The sequence below is a fragment of the Cajanus cajan genome, chromosome 4, assembly GCF_000230855.2.
Source record: "Cajanus cajan strain Asha chromosome 4, NIPB_CcT2T_4, whole genome shotgun sequence".
In the NCBI taxonomy this organism is placed as follows: domain Eukaryota; kingdom Viridiplantae; phylum Streptophyta; class Magnoliopsida; order Fabales; family Fabaceae; genus Cajanus; species Cajanus cajan.
In genome coordinates, this window is record NC_138520.1 from 20814911 (window position 1) to 20824196 (window position 9286).

Genomic DNA, 9286 nt, shown 5'->3' on the forward strand with positions numbered 1-9286 from the left:
TTACTAGTATAAAAAGGGGAAACCATACCAAAAAGTTTACCAATAACCATTAACAACAAGACATAAATCAAGTCAAAGAAATAAAATAAAATAAAAAGTAGATACTCTATCTTTACCACAACTGAGGGAGAAACAACTAAAATTTCAAGAACAAGGGAAGAAAGGAAGAAGATAAGAGGAAGAAAAAGTAAGAAAAAAAATTAAGGAAATTAGGAGAAAACTAGCATGTATGGAGAAATAGGTATGAGTTAGATGTTTAATTTTTTTCATGCCTTTGTGTTTAGGATAGATGCATGATTTATGTTAGATGATATGAGTTTTGATTGTACTTATTGGTAAACTTGATGTTTTAAGGTTGAATCTTGAAGTAGTTGATTATTTATAATTGCATGCTGCTATGAAAATTGTTTGAATATATTTGAAAAGTTTGATTAAGAATGATTTTTGAAGTGATAGATTAATAGTAATGTATATTGCATATTATATAATGTGGTTTTTTTAAGTTAAAAGATGATCTAAATTCCTTGAACTCAGAGTTTTAATACTAATAAACAAAGTGTTTTTATAATGAAGAAATGTCTACAAAAACATCATTGAAAATATCCTTGAAAAACTAATCAGATGAAGTGTAAGATATAGATAATCTATAAGACGTAAATTAGATGAAACATACCGTTTGTCTCATATATATTAGGCGTTTATTATATATTGAGACTAACGACAAAGTTTGTTTTGAATGTTTCATTTCTTAATAGATTGAACTAGAAAGCCATTTTAGAACTCACAAATTTGTTAAAGAAAAGAATCATGTTTTCCATTAGAACCAAAACCCCTGAAATCATGGAGAAAAGCATATAAAGTCATTGCTATAGTTCCTATACGCTGACATTGCTTCTGCAATCTTCGTTTAGCATGAAAAGTTGATAAGTAGTCTCTTTGAACAAATAAGAGGTACCATTTGATGAAATACATTTAATGCTTGCATCAAATGAGTCGAACAATCATCTACCATCACAAGGAAAGACGATGAAGACAAATAAAACCAACTTGTGAGTTAGACTCAAAGTGTTGCAATAGTTATCTTCTCTAAACTACTATATAAGAAGAATCAAAGTACATACAATAAAGACAGTGACAACAATTTTAAGTGATACATATACTTTTTACATAAAATTATACTTTGTGTAAATCTATTCTTTCTTGTAAAAACTCAGTGATTTGTATTGGTTATATAATGTATTAGTGAAATGAATACAACATTTGTGTAACCTTCCTAACCATTGTTATAAGGTTGAGTCCAGAGAAGCTTGTATGTAAAAGAATACTTATTTTGAGCCTAGAGAGACTTGTTTATAAAAGAATACTTGTTTTGAACTTGAAGAGATTTGACTGTAAAAGAATACTTGGTTGTTAAACCTAAAAAGGCTTGTTAAAAAAGAATACTTAAGTAGTTTCTTGAATATGCAAGTAAAAGAATACTTAGGATTGAGTTAGAAGTCGCTTGTTGAAAAAATACTTATATCTTTGTTCAAAGATAATAGAACTCAATCTAGTTAGATTTGAGAATTGGACATAGTCTCGATTGTTGAGACAAACCAATATAAAAATATATGGTGTTCCATCTTACTGCTCTTCATGCTTTATCTGACTAGCGTTACTATTTCACTACGAAAATAATGAGTTTTTGATACACATTATTCAACCCCTTGAAGTTAGACGGAAAACACATAGAAGAGGGGCTTGAATATGTGTGTGTGTGTGAACAAGGGCATTTCAAAAAATTTTCGCAAGAAGACTTTCTTTCGTCCTATAAAATGATGTTGGTGAATATTAGATATGAACTACCTAGGATAGGTTTAACACGTTTGGGAATTTTATCGTCTACTTAGAGAAAACATTTTTGAAGAGAAAAACCGTTCTATTGAATGATCAGTTAAACACATGTGGTTTTCGTCTAAATATAGTTTTAATGGACGATAGGCATTGGACAAAGTTTTCAATATTTAAAACCAACCGAATAAAGTGCATCTAAATCATTTAAAATTTTAGAGCACGTTTGTATACTGGTTCACTCAAATTGAGCTACATCCAGTCTCCTTTAATTGAAGGGTTCCACTAGATATATTCAATAAAGTACAAAAGTATTGTCGACCACTTCTGACTCGTTGACTTCACTCATCAACGCTAGTATCTTCTTATCAGCCTCTTTAGGCTAGCATTGAGTATTATGGACCACCTAGGTCAGAACCACTCCTGTTCCAAGTATTCTTGACCTCTCCAGACCCTAAGTATTCTAGACCTTCCCGGTCACGACCACTCTTGGTCACGAGTATTCTCAACCACTCCTGGTTGGCTAGCTTCACTCACCAGCTCTAGTATTCTTAAACCACTTCTAGTTCCCCAAGTATTCTCAACCACTCCTAGTCTGCCATCTTCACTCACCAGCGCTAATATATTCTTATTAGCCAGTTCTAACTAGCAGTGAGTATTATGGACCACCCAGGTCAGAACCACTCTTGGTCCAAGTATTCTCGACCACTCCTGGCCCGCCAGCTTCACTCACCAGCGCTAGTATTCTTTAATCAGCTTCTTCAGGCTCGTAGTGAGTATTCTTTGACTAGCCTCTCCAGGCTTTACAAGTATTCTTTTCCCAGCCTCTTCAGGCTTTACAAGTGATAGACGTATAATCAGTTTTGAGTGTTTGGGTTACTCTCACAGAGAAGATACATAAGATTACAACACTCACTAAGGTCTCACTAGCTACCTTAGTCCTACAAAGATTCTGAGTGTGTGGGTTACTCTTTACAAAGAGGATACATAAGATGACACTCACTAAGGTTTTTTTCCTAAGATACACATGTTTGTAACTCCTTAGTTTATAGAGATGAATACACTATGGGATATTTGACTCTATATGCTTTATCTCTGGTTTCGTTGTTTCATGGGCTTGGTATCACTTGGTTAAGCATGTAAACATGGAAGCCAACCTTCCAAGGTTTGAGATAGTGATATATATTGTCTTGTAGGATCTGCCCGTTGCAAGTATCCGTTGAAGCAGTTATAGTTGGTTTTGTTAGGTCAAACGAAGACGAAGCAATTCCCAGCAAGGTTTTGAATGAGACAAATATAATACATGTTGTTATCTCTAACAAGTGTGTTAGTGTTTCAGAAGAACATAAGTACAGGAAAAGTGAAGAACAAGCGTAATGACCAGACGATACAAGATGATAGACGAAAGGCTAACACAAGCATCCAACAAGCCAAATCAAGAACAAGACAAAAGCGCATCAAGCACAACCTAAAGTGAAACATAAAGACGCAGACGAAGGTTGGTCAAAGATAATTTGAAATTCTAACCATATACAAGTTGACCAGACAAAAGGAAAAGTCAATGCGTTAATAAAAAATGCTCAAACAAAGGTCTGTTGAGATTCATGGAGTAGTGAATCAACTAAACTCTGAAGTATGAGAGAGCATGAGAGTTTTGATGATAACAAAAGGTGGATTCTAAAAGTTGAAGCTGACCAAGGACACAAACTAGTCAAAAACAAGATATGACTATCATGATGTGTATTATGTGTATTAAAAGTTCTTATGAGTTGTATTGTTTTGATTAGCTTATTTTGCATGCGTGTGCTTTGTGCATGAGTTAATTTTAATCTAAATTGATTGAGAGTGAGTATGATGATGATTTAAAATACTTGGAAATATTTTTGAAGTATAAAATTGATTTTTTGAGAGCTAACTCAAAATAATCAATTATCATTAAGTGTAATCGATTATTCCAGCAACAGGTGAAAAGAGTCAAGCTGTAATAATCGATTATCTGTGAAATAATCGATTATTCCAGGAAGCACTCTCTGGAATAATCGATTATCCTGCAAAATAATCGATTATTCTGTTCTTGAGTGATTTCCAGAAATCATGAATAGCAAAATAATCGATTATATCCCTTAAAATAATCGATTATTTGGTTCTGAAATTTTTTATAAATAGCTTTCACACTTTGAAACTTCAGAACAGAGAATGAATTGAGAATCAACGAGAGAAAAACTATATTGTGAAGTCTTTGTGACCTTCTTGGAGTGTTTTCTTTGTGAAACCAAGAAGAAAAACATTCTGTGAAATGCTTTGAAAAAGATCATCATCATCACTACATTCTTGGGAGAGGAAGATTAAGATTTGTTTTTGGAATTCACAATCTGATTTATTCAGCTTCCAAGTGAATTCGTTCCTTTAATTCTTTGTGTAAAGTGTAAGGGAAATCTTGAGTAGGTGTCTCAATTGGTAAGAAATTCTTGTAGTGGATTTCTACAAGAAGTGCTTTCTTGGGGGCAAGAAAGTGGTTATCTTGAATGTAGGAGTATATGCATGTGTGGTATGCTTGTAAAACTTCTTCATTAAGATAGTGGAACAAATTTTGATCAGGTTATGATTGAGGACTGGATGTAGGTCACATGTGGAGTGGCTGAACCAAGATAAAATACTTGTACATTCTTCTCTCTCACTCTTATCTTTTACATTGAGCAAAATCTTGGTTGAGTGTTAAAGTGGATGATCTTGATTAATATGTTTGTATGCATAACATTGCTTTAAATTGAACCAAAGTGTTGCATATTAAGTGTTCTTAACATTGAAATTGATCAAGATTAATCAAGAAAGCATATAGGACTCATTCCCATTAGCAAGTCTTTCAAGGAACTTCTTTGAGAATTCATATTAGAAAAGTTTAACTTGAAATAAAGATCCTTAGAACTCTGGAAAAATTTTAAGAGTCATAGAATCCAATTCACCCTCCCCCCTCTTGGATTGATCCAATCTTTTCTAACAAGGTCAAGACTTGAGCTACATGTAGACTACCAGACGTAGATGAAAATTGTCACGCAATCACCTGAGAAATCAACTTCCAAAGGATAATTTGAATATCGTCAACACCCACAGGAGAACACACGAAGTCATTGAAATGGTGAGAAGACAAGAAGAAAGAAGGAAAGTGAGCACAAAACATCAAATCCCGAGTGTGTCAGAAAAAGGACACCTACCTTTCTAATAAAGATAACGTCTCTGTAGCTAATCCCTAGGATTTTGTGAAAGTTAGAATATGAAGATTCAGAACATTATACACATTGTTCATAAACAGGAAGCAACATTTAATGCAAGATCAAGTGCATTAAATGAAAGGATCAAACTAGTCATGAATGACTATATCAGCTTCAATAGACACTTGCAACGGGCAGATCCTACAAGACAATATATATATATATATATCACTATCTCAAACCTTGAAAGGTTGGCTTCCATGTTTGCATGCTTAACCAAGTGATATCAAGCCCACAATGCAACGAAACCAGAGAAAGAGCGTATAGAGTCAAATGTACCATAATGTATTCGTCTTTGTAAACTAAGGAGTTCCAAACGTGTACACCTTAGGAACAAAACCTTAGTGAGTGTAGAAACTTATGTATCCTCTCCGTGAGAGTAAACCAAACACTCAATCGTTGTAAAGATTAAGTTTGCATACCTTAGTGAGTGTAGAATCTATGTATCCTCTCTATGAGAGTAAACCTCTCTATGAGAGTAAACCATACACTCAAACCAAACCTGTCCAGCCAATATTGTAAAGCCTGAAGAGGCTAGGAAAATAATACTTGTAAATCCCGGAGGGGCTTGTTAAAGAATACTCACTACGAGCCTGAAGAGGCTGATTAAAGAATACTAGCGCTGGTCGAGAATACTTGGACTAGGAGTGGTTCTGACCTGGATGGTCCATAATACTCAATGCTAGCCAGAAGTGGCTGATAAGAATATACTAGCGCTGGTGAGTGAAGCTGACGGGCCAAGAATGGTCGAGAATACTTGGGGAGCCAGAAGTGGTTTGAGAATACTAGAGCTGGTGAGTGAAGTTAGCCAACTAGAAGTGGTTGAGAATACTCGTGACCAGGAGTGGCCATGACCGGGATGGTCTAGAATACTCAAGGCCTGGAGAGATCGAGAATACTTGGACTAGGAGTGGTTCTAACCTGGGTGGTCCATAATACTCAATGTTAGCCTAAAGAGACCGATAAGAAGATACTAGCGTTGATGAATGAAGTCAACAGCCCAGAAGTGGTCGACAATACTTTTGTACTTAATTGCATATTTAGTCGAACCCTTCAATTGAAGGAAACTAGACGTAGCTCGGTCTGAGTGAACCAGTATAAAAATAATTGTATTGTTTTATTTATATTTCAGGCACAAACTTTTCTTACTTGATAAATCATGTTAAAAACTTCGTTTACTATCTATTCTTCATTTAAACCATTTTTTAGACGAAGACGCAAATTTTGTTTAAAAAATATATTATACTGAAAAGTTTTATCTACTGATTATCCTTAAATGAAACTATCTTGAAAAGGAAAATGCAAGAACTTTCATTATTATTATAAACCATTTTTCTCAGTAGACGATAAATTTTTCAGACGCAATGACCTTGTGTTAAGCAAATTCTGCATAACCGTCTGGTATTTAAAAGTGCATTGGATGAAGAACATTACTCTTGCGAAAAAGATTTTAAAATTCCTTCGTACTCACACACACATATTCAACCCCCCTTCTATGTGTTTCATGCCTAACTTCAAGTTTGATCTTCTCATTTAATACTCAGATTCTTGCATTAAATGTTGCATCCTGTGATAGACCTTGCGTGAAGTATTCCTTGTATTGGTAGCAGCAGTGTCTAAGTTTAGCAGAGACCCAAGAACTTTTTTTTGTCCTTTTTTGGTCACATAGCTGTAGAATTTTGTCCTTGTCTGAAAAAGTGATGTACTTCTTCTGACACATACATGCTTTTACTTCTCCGCTTGATTTTCTCCTTTCTCCTTTTCTTCTCATAATTTTGATGACTTCGTGTGTTCTCCTGTGAGTGTGGGCGATATTCAAATTGTCCTTTGAAGCTTGATTCTTTAGGTGATTGCGTGACAACTTTCATCTGTGTTTGGTAGTCTATGTGTAGATCAAGACTTGACCTCTGTCTGAGCATTTATTATTATCGCATTAACTTTTTCTTTCGTCTAGTCAGCTAGTATATGGTCAGACTTTCAATTCCTTCTAGAATGCTTATCTGTTTGTGTTGTCCTTCATTTGATGTGTTGTTGACTTTCTTCTGATTTTTGACCAACCTTTGTTTGCATCTTTATGTTGCGTTTTAGGTTGTGCTTGACGTAATTTTTCCTTGTTCTTGATTTGGCCTTATTGGATGCTTGTGTTAGCCTTTCGTCTGTCATCTTGTATCATCTGATGCATATGCTTGTTCTTCATTTTACTTGTACTTATGTTTAGCCTTTGATGGGGTTGAGCATCTAATCGTGCTAAAGGAAAAGGATCCATCCTGAGAAGTACTGAAAGATAGTACCTACCAGAATGAGTCTTTATCACAAGGCCCCTTACCTTTAATGGAGAAGAGTACTCCTATTAGAAGGATCAAATGAAGATGTTTATCATGTCCACCCAATACCACCTTTGGAGAATTATCACTCAAGGTGATGTTGCTACTACCAAGCCTAAGAATGAATATACTCAAGATGACTACAACACATTGTAGCTCAATACTGAAGCAAGATACATACACTAGTACAAAAAGGATCTTTAACGTCGGATATTTTGAGGCTTTTACGTCGGAAAACGCTTCGACGTTAATACGGGAGACGTAAATTTACGTCGCCTGTAAAAGACGATGTAGTTAGTGATTCCTTGTGCCCAACGTAAAAATGGGGTTTTAAAGGGGAAAAAAGAGGCAAGAAAATGTAAATTCTTGCATTTTTTTTATATTTTGGTTGTTTTTTGATATACCCAAAACCTGCATATATATATATAGTCGAGAATATAAAACAAACCATGCAGTCCAGAATATAAAACCTAAACTAGGCAGTCCAGAATAGAAATTTAAATTATATTTCAAAATTGAATGACAAAGAAAATAATATATAAATCTTAAAAAGCATAAATTATGAAAATGTAAATCCTATTATCCTAAAAAAACTATAAAACATATGTTTGTCAATGCTATCAAACTAGAAACATAATATCTAACTAACTAAACTTAGAAATCTAACTAATATATACTTTGAAGAAAAAAAGTTGCCCATTGTTCTCTTATCTTGATGATCTCATCTTCGGGCAATGGAGATGGATCTTGAAAGACCTGAAACATTAATTTAAGTGTCATTAATATGCAATGTTAATTATCCTAAAGGTAAATATACTTAAATAAATTTTGATATGAATTACCTGAGCCCAAGAATCAGTAATACCCGTAGAAACTATGGCTCTCATCCAATACATGATGTAATAGCCACATTCAAACGAGTCTTGTTGCTTATTACACTAAAATGAGAAACAAATAACTATTATTTCCAAAGTCAATAAATTTAAATATTATTGCCTGTATTAATTAATTTGCTAACCTTAGGGTATATGAAGTGCAATGTCTTTGCTGATCTGCTTCTTTCACTTAAAATATTAGCTCCAGACACGATTCTAATTAAGTGAAATAAAATTAGATGTTAGCCAATATATATAATTACAGTTTTAAAACATAATGAAATATTTTAGTTACCCTTGTAATTGGCATTTAATTTCATGGCTTGGTTTTCGATGTAGTGAACAAAACCACACCACGGTGTATTCCTTAGGAATGATTACCATTAACTGCCAATGGAACCTACATTGTATGACAAACAAATTAGTTATAAAATTACCATGATTAAAAAATCAATTAAAAAACTAACCCGTCAATGTATGGAGCCATGTATAACTCTTCCTAATTCACTCATCCATGTTTGCATATATTGTTGGATGTGGACCTGAGTGTTTCCTGATTTTTGGATGGATTAAGGCTCAATGAATCCATATACTTGTGCTTGTGCTTGCTCCACACTCAATTTGTCCATGTACCTAACACAAATAATTATTATAAGTTAAATGTAATTATTGTAAATTTAGACTCATAAAAGAAAATATGACTTACATGGCCCACAGCTGTATGATAGATATATTTAACATGGAGTTTCCCCCAACAATCTCTAATGCATCAGGCAGATATAAGTACAGTGGAACATCAGAGCTATCAACTCCAAAAACTCTAATGTCCCACTGCAATTGAATTGGTCTCTTCCTTAATCGTGGTAATATGGTTAGAAGCGTAGATATGGGATCATCCTCAGCTTCTGCGATATTAGCATGATCAACATGAGGTTCTCTCATGACCTCCTTACCACGATTGATAAAATCCTAAAGAAATAAGCAAAAT